General features: G+C 37.4%; 1 long non-coding RNA gene across 4 annotated transcripts in view; it reads right to left on the bottom strand.

The window, feature by feature from the left end:
- Nucleotides 1-5,003: 5,003 nt before the first annotated feature.
- The window catches only part of LOC309629129, a 98,645-nt gene continuing 90,528 nt past the window's right edge, over nt 5,004-13,120 (bottom strand). For 3 of the 4 annotated variants that reach the window (XR_014244868.1, XR_014244869.1, XR_014244871.1), the window contains one exon: nt 5,004-11,778. This is a non-coding gene — a long non-coding RNA (uncharacterized lncRNA). The remainder of the gene's footprint in view (nt 11,779-13,120) is intronic. The other variant, XR_014244870.1, reaches the window with a different exon arrangement.

Raw genomic sequence — 13,120 nt, 5'->3', positions numbered from 1 at the left:
AGAAATTGCATCCACAGTGAAACAAATCTCTGTTTTGTTTCTTTTTCCTCTGGTTCTCTTCTTCCTTTCAACATCCAAATCCAGACTCCTTTGGAAACAAACTACTTTTGTGTAAAGAATTGCTTTTGTACTTTAAAAGAGGAGTTTGTTAATGCAAATGACTCTCCAGAGTATGTATGTCTCTATGTGTATGTGTATACATGTATGTGTGTGTGTGTGTGTGTATGTTGAGGGTTGATATTTCAAAGCTTTGGAAGAGGGAGGAGGCCAGGAGAGGTTGAGAAAAAAATCACCAAATAAGGATTCTTATTTACTTTATATACTCCTGTATCATTTCTTCACAGGGCGTGGGTGATCAATTAGATTAGTGCTGCAAATATTCACATACCAAGAACACAAAGAATGCCTCAGTAACAGAATCAGAGAAAAATTCAAGAATTAAAGGTTCTCTAGTATCGATTCTGCTACCTTACTACCTTAATTTTCCCTTTGAATTCTCACTAACCTTTCTGTGAAGTCATGGAGAGCATGAAGCATTGAAAGGGGAAATTACACAAATTGACTACACAGAACTCTTGTTTTTAAATAAAAAGTTGACATTTAAATGAATGATGGAATAATAATGTTAAAATATTAGCCAGCCTGATCCCACCCTCACACCCCAAGTGGTCTCTCAACACGTCTTTGGCTTACCCACTGTTCAGTCAGCTAGGCTGTTCCCATCTAATTGTTTCAGAGAGAGGATGTGACAGGAGAAAACAAACAAAAAAAAAGGAGTGGCTTCTTGGCTTTTGGATTCAAAAGCCTAAATAACGAAGTAGAAGAATAGAAATGAGTCACAATCTAGCAAAATATTGAGGATAAAATATCATGACAATGCACACAGCTTTCCCTAAGTCCTCACGGCCAATTTAGAAAACAAAGTTCCCTAAATGTCACACTAAGCTAAGCCCAAGGCAGAGGACAGAAATCCCTGAGAAGCTGGTGAAATCTAGGTGAACCAAAGGAGGGAAAACCTGAGAGAAAGTGTGACCTCTGAGTACACTGAGGCAGGTAGAACTTTAGACAATAGCAGCATTTCCCACTCTTCAGTGCAGTGGAGGAGAAGGAAGATGACTGACTTTGGTCAGGTGTGGCTCAGAGGTAGCAGGAGAATCGCCCGACCTGTGGTTGTGCACACCAGAAGAAGGCATGTCTCTGTGGTGATGCGAGTAGACTGACAGCTGAGATCCACATGAAACAAGGAATGTCGTAGCCATTGTGGACAGAGATCACTGATGATTGGATAAGGCAATGGATGTCTTCAAAAGCGCCTAAATGGGCCAATGACATGGAAGACCAGATTTGGCCTGCCCCCTGCCCATGCATAGTCTTCCATAATGCAGGATCTTTAACACTAAATAATTTATAAGGGAAGACGCAATATCTGTTAAGCTCTTAAAAAAACTGACATATTTAAGTAATCAAAACCTATTATCCAGCTGAATAATAATGTTCAAGTAACTGTTTCTAATGTAAAAACTTCTCTTTCATAAGGATGATCACAAAATTCTGTGAGTGATCTCCTTCTAAAATGAAGCTGATCAAAATTTTACAACTGACAAATACGATCAACAGTCACTGCATCACCTTAGAGTGATGAAAGCTGAAACAGTCACACTCACCCCCTTGAAAACAGACATGACTGAAATATTTGCAAGCCAACAGGCACCAAAGGCATTGCTTCAAACAAGGCTCGATAATAGTTCCATTTTCCCTGTTCCCAGAGCCATGAGTGGGTGGCTTAGGGCCAGAGCAGAGTAAACCTCTGAGCTTTTATGCTGGGAGTAAATGAAAAAGTATTTATAATGTCACTCATTTGATGCCTCCACACTCATGTACCATTTCCATCATATTATGGTATGCTGCTTTTCAATGCCTTGTACATTTCCAGGGTCTATTCTTTGTGCCATCAAGAAAAGCTGTTGAGGAGAGGGATTGAGTCAAATCCAGTGGATGCCTCTTTATTTTAGGTCTTTCCCCTCTATTTGACATTATTGCCCATTGACTCTTAAATCTCTCTTTGCACTTTGCTCCTTGACTTGGAGCATTGATCACTCGATAAATAATTATGGACCACTATGTGGCAGGTACCATCCTAAGTCCTGGGAATACTTCTGTAAATAAGGACAAGGTTCTGGCTCTCATTGAGTAAACATTCCAGTGCAGGGAAAAAAACAAGAATTTAAAAAAGAAATATATGAATGACATAACTTCAGATTGTGATGTGTGCTTTTATTTAGGATTATCAGGAAAGACTTCTCTGAAGAGGTGACTTATGAGCTGAGATTTCAGTGATTGGAATGAATCAGACTTGCACGTATCTGGGAGGAAAGCGAATAACAAGTGCAAAGGCTCAGAGACAGGATGAACCAAGCCTCATGGCAAGAAGACCAGTGTGTCTTAAGCTGAGCAGTCTAGAGGGGACATGAGGAAAGGGCCTGGAGAGGCAGGCAGGGGCTAGCTCTGTTGTGCCTTGTGGGCTATGTCCCCCCTCTCCCTGATTGTCCCCTTCTTTTCCTCATCATTCCATCTTAATCTCCTTCATGTGCTCCTCCGGTTCTTCTGGGCTCTCAAATAGTGGTATTCCCCAGATTTCAATCTTGCCTCTATTCTTCCCCTTCCAGGCTTTTCCTAGGTTATCACTTACCATTTGATGAAAACTCCAAGATCATTATGTCCAGTGGTAGAATGTGTTCATTATGGCTCTTAGTGGTGGCCACAGACACATAGCAGTGTCAACATAGGAGTGTTGTCTGAGTTCAACAGGATCAACATATAAGTGTTGTATACAGCCCATCATAACAGGGCCAGGAATAACATCTCCCACAAGGAAACCATTCGTGAAAAAAGAAATTTCCGAATATGAAGCTGTTATATCTCTATGGCACTTCTCCCAGGGGAGGGTGTACACTGCCCCTCTTCTCTCCAACTTGCTTGAAGGTCAAGTTTCCAGGGACAGAGACAACATTTATCCATACAAGACATCTGAACTGTCGGAGGCACCCATGCAGTGGTTAAGGTAATAAGTCTTTATAGCCCTACCCTAGGTTGGTCTAGATAGATGGAATAATTTTATATTGGCATATTTCTGGAATGTTGAGTAGTCCTATAATAATTATAAATCATTTGGAAAGGCTGCTACTGGTCATTCCCACTTATTACATGGAAGCCAACAGAGCAAATTTTGCACTGTTTGCTGTAAGTCTTAGACCCCCAGTGTTTTGACACCAGCCCTGAACTCTTTCCTGAGCTTTAGGTTCATCTATCCACTTCCTTCTTGGTCTGTCCATTTTTTTTCATTGTTATGTATTTATTTTTATTGAAGCATAGCTGATTTACAGTTTTTTTCATTGTTATGTATTTATTTTTATTGAAGCATAGCTGATTTACAGTGTTCAGGTGTACAGCAAAGTGATTCAGTTACACACACACACACGCCTATGTATATATATACATACACGCATGTGTATTCTTTTTCAGATTCTTTTCCACTATAGGTTATTACAAGATTTTTGTTTTGTTTTTTTTTTTAACATTTTTATGGGAGTATAGTTGATTTACAATGTTGTCTTAGTTTCAGGTGTACAACAAGGCGAATCAGTTATTCATATACATATATCCACTCTTTTTTAGATTCTTTTCCCATATACTCAATTACAGGGTATTGAGTAGAGTTCCCTGTGCTATACAGTGGGTCCTTGTTGTTTATCTATTTTATATATAGTAGTGTGTGTCCATTATGATATAGCTGGGAAATGTAAACTCAACAGATCCTAAACTGAACTCCTCACTCTCCTCCACAAGCCTAACCCTATACTCTTCCTATATTTCCGATTTATTCTAATGCGATGTTTATACTTTCAGTCACTAATGCCAGAATCTACCAGTCAATTTAGACTCTTCTCATCTCCCACATCCAATCAACTAACAGATACTCCCAGTTTTACTTCTCTCAAATATTTCCCTAAATCCATTCCTTTCTCTACATTTTCATAACCTCTCTTCGTTAGGTCCCATCATCTTTCACTAGACCATTGTAACAGCCTTCTAAGTAGCTTCTTTACTTCCAGTTTTATTGTCTCTGAATCCCCTCTACACACTAATGTCAGAGAGATTCTCTGAAAACCACTCTCTGCCCAGAACACCATTCCCTTGCAGCAACCCTTTCAGTGAGTCCCCATTTCCAACAAAACATCCAAGCATCCTACCATGCATACAAGGTTCTCAGTGATATGTCTCTACCCATTTTTCCAGCATAATCCCACCACCACTCTGCCTTACCCTTTATGTTTTACCCACAACAGATTTCCTGCATTTCCTCACTCCCCATGCTGTTTGCTCTCTCCTTGGAATTTTGCCTGAAACTTCTCTTCTTCTCATACCACCATATCCAATCCATCAGGAAATCCTATCAGCTGTATCTTGGAATTTAGCTAGAATCTCACAACTTTGCACCATTTTCACTGTAATCAATCTGTTCCAGAAATTCACTGTCTCTCACCTGGATTATTGTGACAGTCTCCTAATTGTGTCTCCACTTCTACCCTTGTTCTCTGTAGTCTATTCTTTCCCAAGAAGCCAGAGTAATACTTTTTAAATGTAAGTCCTATCATATCTTTTATCCATTGTTTCCCCATTTTGCTTAAGTATAATCCAGATTCTTTACAATGGTTCACAGTGTCTTAACACGATGTGCTACCCTGAACTCATCACTTCTCAGCTCTCACCTCCTCTCACTGTCCCCTTTGCTCACTGACCTCTCTACTCTTCCTTGGCCATGCCAAGCCTGCCCATGCTCATGGCTTTTTCACATGTTTTTCCACCTACCTTGAAATCTCTTCCACTCTGTATCCATGTGGCTACTCTCTGACTTCGACATGAAAGTGACAGCCCTACATAAACTAGAACACCAACCTCCCCATGAGTCTCCATGGCCCATACCCTGCTTTATTTTCTCCTTATTACTTTTATTTCTCCTTTATCAACACCATTCTATATTTAAGGAAGATTTGTTTCTTTAATCACCTGTCTCCCTCACTAGAAGAGAACCTCTACGACAACAGAGATTACGTTCTGCCCTGTTTATCTTGAGCCCTCTGCATCTGTAGCAGTACCTAGACCATAGAGCTGCTCAGTGAAGATTCCTTGAATGAATGAGTGAATCTCCATGTCTGCTTAGGGTATGTTTTCTGATGGGTATGTTCCACATTTTCCCTTCTGTTTTGTTTATATTCATTTTTCTCACCATGGACATCATGCCCTCCATAAAGCCATTCCAGAAACCCCAGTTTGGGCTAATGGTTCCTCCTCACTACACCCATAGCACTGAATGTGTCATCTCCTAGCAATCGTTTGTCCATTATAATGACATAAATCTATGTCCTTCTTCTTGCACTAGACTTCGATATCCATCATGAGGGAATATATCTTCATTCGACATACTCAATAAACACGTATGAAGCACATAGTGCTAGGCACTAGGCATACAGCATTGAACTTATAGGAAAGCCCGCATATTCATGATGCTTGCAGTCAAATGTCTTACTCTTCGGTGCATGACTTGGCATATCTTGGTACACTAATCATCTTGGATGATTAATGAGTGTCTCTATTTGGGCCTATTATCTTTTATCTTACATTTAAAAAGGGGTCTCTCCTCATATTACTTCTGTCTTTCATCAGAATAAAGGGTACAAAATTTGAAGATAATAGCTTCGGTTTTCCTTTGTAGTTGGCAACTTGGTTCCCATTCCAAAAGTCAAAGGCATTCATGCATTTTTCCCAGGAATGGGAGCACCTAAAGAACTCAAAGAGAATAAAGAAGTAAATTGAGCTTTTGATTTGTTTACTTTTAAATCAGTTTTACTGATGTACAATAGACATACACTAAAATGCACTCATTTTAAGTGTACATTTTGATGAGTTTGGGCTAATTTATTAAACCATGCAATCACTATCACAATGACAATATAAGAACATTTTCATTAGCCCAGAAAGCTCTGTTGCCTCCTTCCCAGTCAACCCCATCAACACCTCTAGCCCCAGGCAACCATTCATCTGCCTTCTTTCCATTTAAATTAGGTTTGTCTTTTGTAGCTTCATATAAATGGAGTTATTCAGTGTGTAATTGCTTAGATCCAATTACCTTTGCACAATCTGATGTTTTTGAGATTCATCCATACTGCTGCTTGTATCAATATTTCATTCCTTTTTATTGCTGAGTAGTATTCCATTTTATGGGTATATCATAATTTGTTTACCCATTCATCATTGGATGGACATTTGGGTTATTTCCAATTTTGGGCAATTGTGAATAAAGCTGCCATGGACATCTGTATACAAGTCTTTGGTAGAAAACTGTTTTCATTTCTCTTGAAGAAATACTTAGAAGTGAAAATGATGGGTCGGATGGTAAGTGTATGTTTAATTTAATAAGAAACTGCTAAACTGTTTTCCAATATGACTGAACCATTTTGCAATCCCACCAGCAAAGTACTAGAATTCCAGTTGTTTTGCATCTTTGCCAACACTTGGTATTGTCATTCTTTCTTATTTGTGTCAGCCTATTTCTTATATTTCAGGGCAGACTAATGTCTTGATAACTAGGGCAGAGTTTGGGAATGCTCAAGCCTTGTAGAATAAGAAGAACCAATCTGCAGATATCTTCTTATAGGCAACTTGGTGAAACCCTATATAGTGGAGCCTGGTACAAGCCACCAGCCAGGATTTTCTAAGCCCTAGGAGCTGAACTTTGACAACAAAGCTGAAAAGACGTTAGGGTTCAGAAGATAATGATGAAAAGGATAAGAATGCAACTGGAAATCATGGTTGGGCTACAAGCTTTCTGATTTATTCTAATGCGATTAGAGGATGTAGGGGAAATACAGGGCTAGGTTCCTGTGAGCCTCTGGGCACAGCATTTTCATCAACCAATCAAAACATAACTTTGTTCTAGGTATGTTTCCGTTTAAAGATACCTTATTTAATATATGTTGTTGATTCATTAACAGTGAACTCATAGACAACAGCACTACGACTCATACCAAATGAAGCTTATTTAAACACATAATTTTCTTCATAAGACACATCACAGCCTTCTTGATCTTGGGGATACTAGACAGCACTTCAGGTCTTCGGCACTGTGTTTGGGGGCCATTTTAAACAGAAAAATCACCGAAAGATCAACTTGTAAATAATGTGGCACTAAATAGACCACAAAAAGGGTACGTGTTTAGAGTAAGAGAGCTGAAACAAGAAAGCAGTGTTGCTTTGTTCATCCTTTGCTGGGAATGTGCACATCCGGTGCACTGAAATTGTATGTCCACAAATGACCGTGAAAGTGCCACGAGTACTGATCTAGGGGTTACAGGTAAATTTTAGCAAGTAGGCAAATTTGCACAGCGGAATCTGCAAATAATGAGGATAGGCTGTGTGTGTGTGTGTGTGTGTGTACACAGAGTGGACAGTACCCTCCGTGAAGACATGAACATTGCTGATATGACTTTAGAAAGAAAGTTAGCTCTCTGTGGATCCTCAATATATACTGAATAATCAGTCATTTTTGATCCAACATTAGTAGATCAAAGGAATGTATTCAAAGCTCCGTTTCTCTCCAGAGGTGTTAATAAATTATAATCATTTAACCTCAAGCATTCTCTAGACTAAAGTGCTTTGCATTGGTGATGCTTAACTTCGTAAAAAAAAGTTTTTATCCAAAAATACTGATATTCCAGAGTTTGAGAATCAATCACCTTATTGCTGTACATCTAGTTTGCCAGGTTTAGAACCCTTATTGCTTGGGGTTGGGTCTTTGTGGCCATTCCTCATGGAACATCAGAATTTAGATCTTTGTGAGCTCATACTTAATTTGCACCCTAATTTTCCCCTTTACTTTCTAACGCCTCCTCAACTCTTTCTGGAAGGAGCCAATACAAGACTTTCTATATTTTAAAGAAACTTATGTCACCTAATACTAAATGTAGATTTCTCTTTCCATAGTTTTAATACTTTTTCATATTGGCCATTCATTCACTTATTTTTAAAAATCATTTAAGAAATGATGATTGAGTGACTCATGTCCTAGATCACCATCATGTTCTATGTGGGAATCTATCATCTACTTAAATGCCACCCAGTCAGCTCTCTGCTGGGCCTAATAATCTTGATTCATATCTCTCAGACCTTCAATCATCTTCATGTTTATCTTCTATTATCTTCTTTCTTGTTCTAAAGATCTTCTTTTGGTTCAAAAGCCCAGAACTGAATCCAAAAATATCTGATTAGTGCAGGTAAAACCAACAAACAACAACAACAAAAAGAATCTTGGGATTTGAAACAGAAAAAGTTTAAGTTTTTCTAATTATAAAATGACTGGACTTTATTGTCCCAAAGTATTTAAAATAGTTAGTAAATGTCTAATCTCAACATCCAAAGATAATGCTCTTTATAATTTGTTGTCTTTCTCTCCTTTGCATATTGTTTTAAATAGTTTAAATTGACAATGTATGCATTTTCCTGCCTTTTCCACTGTCCCATAGTTTAAATTCTTTATAAATATAATAATAGTCTTTTGTATAATGACATCATAATTTAATTAGTCATTCCCATGCTGTTAGACAAATAGATTCCTTGTAATTGAGTAACATTGCAAAGGATTAGCTTGCTATCCATGTGAAGTCTTAGTCATTTTTGACATGGTTAAATATGACCCATTATTTCTGATTGGACTACACAGTGTTAAATTTATTCCTGGAGGATATAATACTCTGTGGTTTTTGACTTCCATTTGTGTTTACCAAGGTTACTTCAGATTTATTCCTACTAAAGGTGTGAATTTAGCAGTGGAACTTTAAGTGGCTTTATTATAAACAAGTGACACTTGAACAGAAAATATATAGAACGGCATCTCTGCTATAAACAAATCAAACAAAAATATTCTTTTAAAAATAAAAAATGTTAGAACTTACAGGTTTAAAATAAATGTCATAGGGATATAATGTACAGCATGGTGACTATAGTCAATAATACTTTGAAAGTTGCCAAGAGAGTACATTTTAGAGTTCTCATCACAAGGGAAAAAAAAGTTTGTTGTAACTTTATATGGTAAAGGATGGCAACTAGAATTATTGTGGTAATCATTTTGCAGTACATACAAATATTGAATCTTTATCTTGTATGCCTGAAACTAATATAATGTTATTTGTCAATTATACCACAATTTTTTAAAAAGAAAAATAAATAAGTAAATAAACCAACAAATAAATAAAACAAAAATAATGTTAGAATAATGCCAAAAATGAGCATGGAGCTTGTATCTGCTAGAGTTCAAATTTTGCCGTAAAGATAACAACATGACCTATTTGGGGCAGTCCATTTCACAATAAATTATATATTTCGTGTCATGCATGATAACTAAAAGAAATTAGAGTTCTTATCACTCAGAACTTGTGGAACAAGATCCCATTTTCCAAATGTAAGCATTTATTTTATAGTTTTAATCATTCTATTCTCACCACTCAATAAATTTATTGAGTCCCCCACTCACCCCAGGGAACATGTACCAATTTGCTTTGTATTTGCTGAAAATAGCAATTAAAATGTCCAAAGAATTTTTATTCTGCAGAAACTTGTTAACCCCCTACTAATAGGTAAAAGGTGCTCTCTTTACATCCCCAAGGTGAAGAAATCAATAGAATCTCAAGTATGATCACCTACGAGGAGTGGAAATCACTTGCACCATAATTATCTGCTATATTATATGGTCAGAACAGGAATAAGAAAGTAGCTAAGTGTAGCTTAGCTGTGGGTAGCCGCTCTCCTGCGCTCTCTCTCTCTCTCTCTCTCTCTCTCTTTCACTCTTTCAGTTGTGGGTATGGAGTGAGAGGAAGCATGTGTTCTGGGAAACAATTTATGGGCAAAGGGTTAAGATACAGGTATAAGAAATAGACCTCAAGAGAAGGGAGTCCATACTGGGATGTTGAAAATTATGTACATGTGGATGATTTCACATGGAAATAAATCCCATCCATCATTTCTCAGAATTTGCACAGTGTGTGCACATCCCTGCCTCCCTGATGGGAGATGTGGTCATGTGACTTGCACGGGCCATGAAACATAGGATGTGCATCGCTTCCAGGTGGCAGCTTGAAGAACCAGGGCACGGTTTGCCATGATGCTACCTTCTTTACACTGTGATGGTGGATTCACATTTTGAGATGCGACCTCCATCTACCTGGGTTCCTGATTGACTATAAAGAACAAAGTCCCATTGCTAATTTGCTTTGGAAATGTCACATGCACAGTAAGTATATTTGTATTGTTCTAAGCCCCTGAGATTTTCGAGTTGTGGCTGTAGCATAACCCCAATTTATTCTGACAGCCACCCTTGAGGAGAAAATCTCCAGTAACAAAACAAAATGTTTCTGTTCTCAGAATAACTTCATTTGCAAAGGACCAAGTAGAACTGGGGTAGATACTGGGGTCTTGTGACTGAATTAATTCTTCAAAGCCTACGGAAACGGTAATATTTGAAATTCACCCCTTCCAGACACAGAAGACTTGCTGAGTATTCCTTATTCTATGAGGTGAAATCCACTTCTTAATTCACCTTAATTTTTCCTTTTTTCATATTCATTCACTCCACAAAGTGGAGTTACCTAATTTGAACAAATTAGGTAACAAATATTGTTACCTAATATGAACAAATCACTTTAAGATCATCTTCAAAGACGACATGAATCTTATATTTGAAGACTTTCTCACCTAAGGATGGGGATAAAAGATTTTCAAATATTAGGATATGAAATAGGAAATGACCTTCCCTCCCATAAATCAATACTTTGGAAACAATTACTTAATTTGCTGTAGAGCTTTCAGGATTTTGATGCACATAAAAAGTGTTTCTTTTCCATAAAGGGAAGTGCTCTACATGGTTTTCTGGAACCTGAATTATTCACATCCCCGGAGCATCTTTCCATATGACTACACAAAGACCAACCTCATTATTTTTTTATGTTAACTCTTTTTTTTAATTGAAGTATAGTTAATTTACAATGTTGTATTAGTTTCAAGTGTACAGCAAAGTGATTCAGTTATACATATATATATAATTTTTCAGATTCTTTTCCATTATAGGTTATTACAAGGCACTGGGTATAGTTCCCTGTGCTGTATAGTAGGATCTTGTTGTTTACCTATTTTATATAAGTAGTGTGTATATGTTAATCCCAAAGTCCTAATTTATCCCCTCCCCATCCCTTTGCTAACCATAAGTTTGTTTTCTATGTCTATTCTGTTTTGTAAATAAGTTCATTTGTATCATTTTTTAGATTCTACATATAAGTGGTAACATAAGATATTTGTCTTTCTCTGTCTGACTTACTTCATTTAGTATGATGATCTACAGATCCATCCATGCTGCTGCAAATGGTGTTGTTTCCTTCCTTTTCATGGCTGAGTAATATTCCATTGTGTATATATGTGTATATACCAATTGCAGATGCCACAATAGTTTCAGCATACATTTTTCCAGACTCACATCCAGAAGAAAAGAGTTTATATTCCAGGAAGCTCACAGTTGCATCCTAAGATTGACTCTGATAGGACCAGCTTGCAGCTCGTAACATCCCTGACCAATCACTGTGGCTCAAGGAATTGGATAGGCTGTTTGACCAGGCATCCATCTTATACTCCACGTCTGGAATCACAGTGATGAAGCACCCACCCAAAGCGTGTGACCTGAGTGAGAGGGAAGGATACAATTTTACACAAAGAAGGAAGAATAAATGTTCTTGGCCAAAAAATAATTAATGTCCACTCTAACCCCTGTCTCCCTCTCTGGACCACCATTAGCCCTGCTCACATATTATCACTCTTAACAATCACTCACGCATCCTTTTACAAATCTTTGATGCATATACAAGACATACACAAATGGGATTACACTATAGTTTTTTTTTTTTATTTTACATTTCATTAATAATCTATCCTAGACTCTCCATATGAGCCCACAGAAATCTACTTCATGCTTTTCAATGACTACATAATATTCCATTATAAGTATGTACTGTAATTCATTTAACTAATCCTCTATTTATGGACAATAGGTTTTTTGGGGGTAGTGTTGTCATAACAAATAATGTTTCATTGAACATACTTGTACATAAGTCTGGCACATTTGTTCAAGTTTATCTCTAGATCAAAATCCTAGACATAAAATTACTAGGTCAAAGAGGATGTGCATTTAAAATGCTGATAGAAATATTCAAAAATACAAAGAAAACTAAAGGTTGAATTTCTTTGTATTCCTATCCATAGTATATGAGAATGCCTGAGTTTCATTGTACCTTTGTACTTTTGCTCCAAGCGATGACTAAAAAGCAGCATTTTTATTTTATTTTGTATGTCATATGTTTACAGGCCACACGAATGCCATTATCTATGAATTGCCTTTTTCCATGCTCATTTTTCTTCTGGGTGCTGAATTTCTCTTATTTTGTTCTTAGTATATTAAGAAAATTAGCATCTATTCTGCTATGTTAACACACGTTTTCAGTCTTTTGACTCTCTACTTTTCTATGGTATGTTTGTCACATCAAACTTTTTCAACATTTTATGCATTTAAATTTGTCAGTCTCTTTCCCTTGCAGCTTCTGGGTTTTGCATGTTACTTAGAAATCACTTTAAATGTGTATAAACCTCACTCATGGTTTATTCTGTTCCTTTAATGCCACTTTTGGGGTCAGGTCATTGATCCATCTGAAGTTTTTGTTAGCCTTGGGATGTGGTAGTCCTTAACCACTTGTTTCTCTCTTCTTCCAGATACGTGGTGGAGGGCACGTACACAGCTCATGGTGGATTTGACTATGAAAATAATCCTAGGTGATCATTTGTGGGTCAAAGTGGCACAAGTCACTGCAGGTCAAACTATTTAATTGCCAAGGCAAAGCCTCACTTTTCCCTCTGATATGCAATTGGCCGAGTTTGACGTGGTGGCACTTCTACCATCTTGGATCTTTGAATGAATACAATCCACAGAGGCCCTGGGCAACCATGAGTGAAAAATAAACTTTTGTGGCAT

Source organism: Balaenoptera borealis, assembly GCF_965194805.1.
Source record: "Balaenoptera borealis genome assembly, chromosome: 5".
Classification (NCBI taxonomy): Eukaryota; Metazoa; Chordata; class Mammalia; order Artiodactyla; family Balaenopteridae; genus Balaenoptera; species Balaenoptera borealis.
This window is presented reverse-complemented; position numbering and strand designations above follow the sequence as displayed.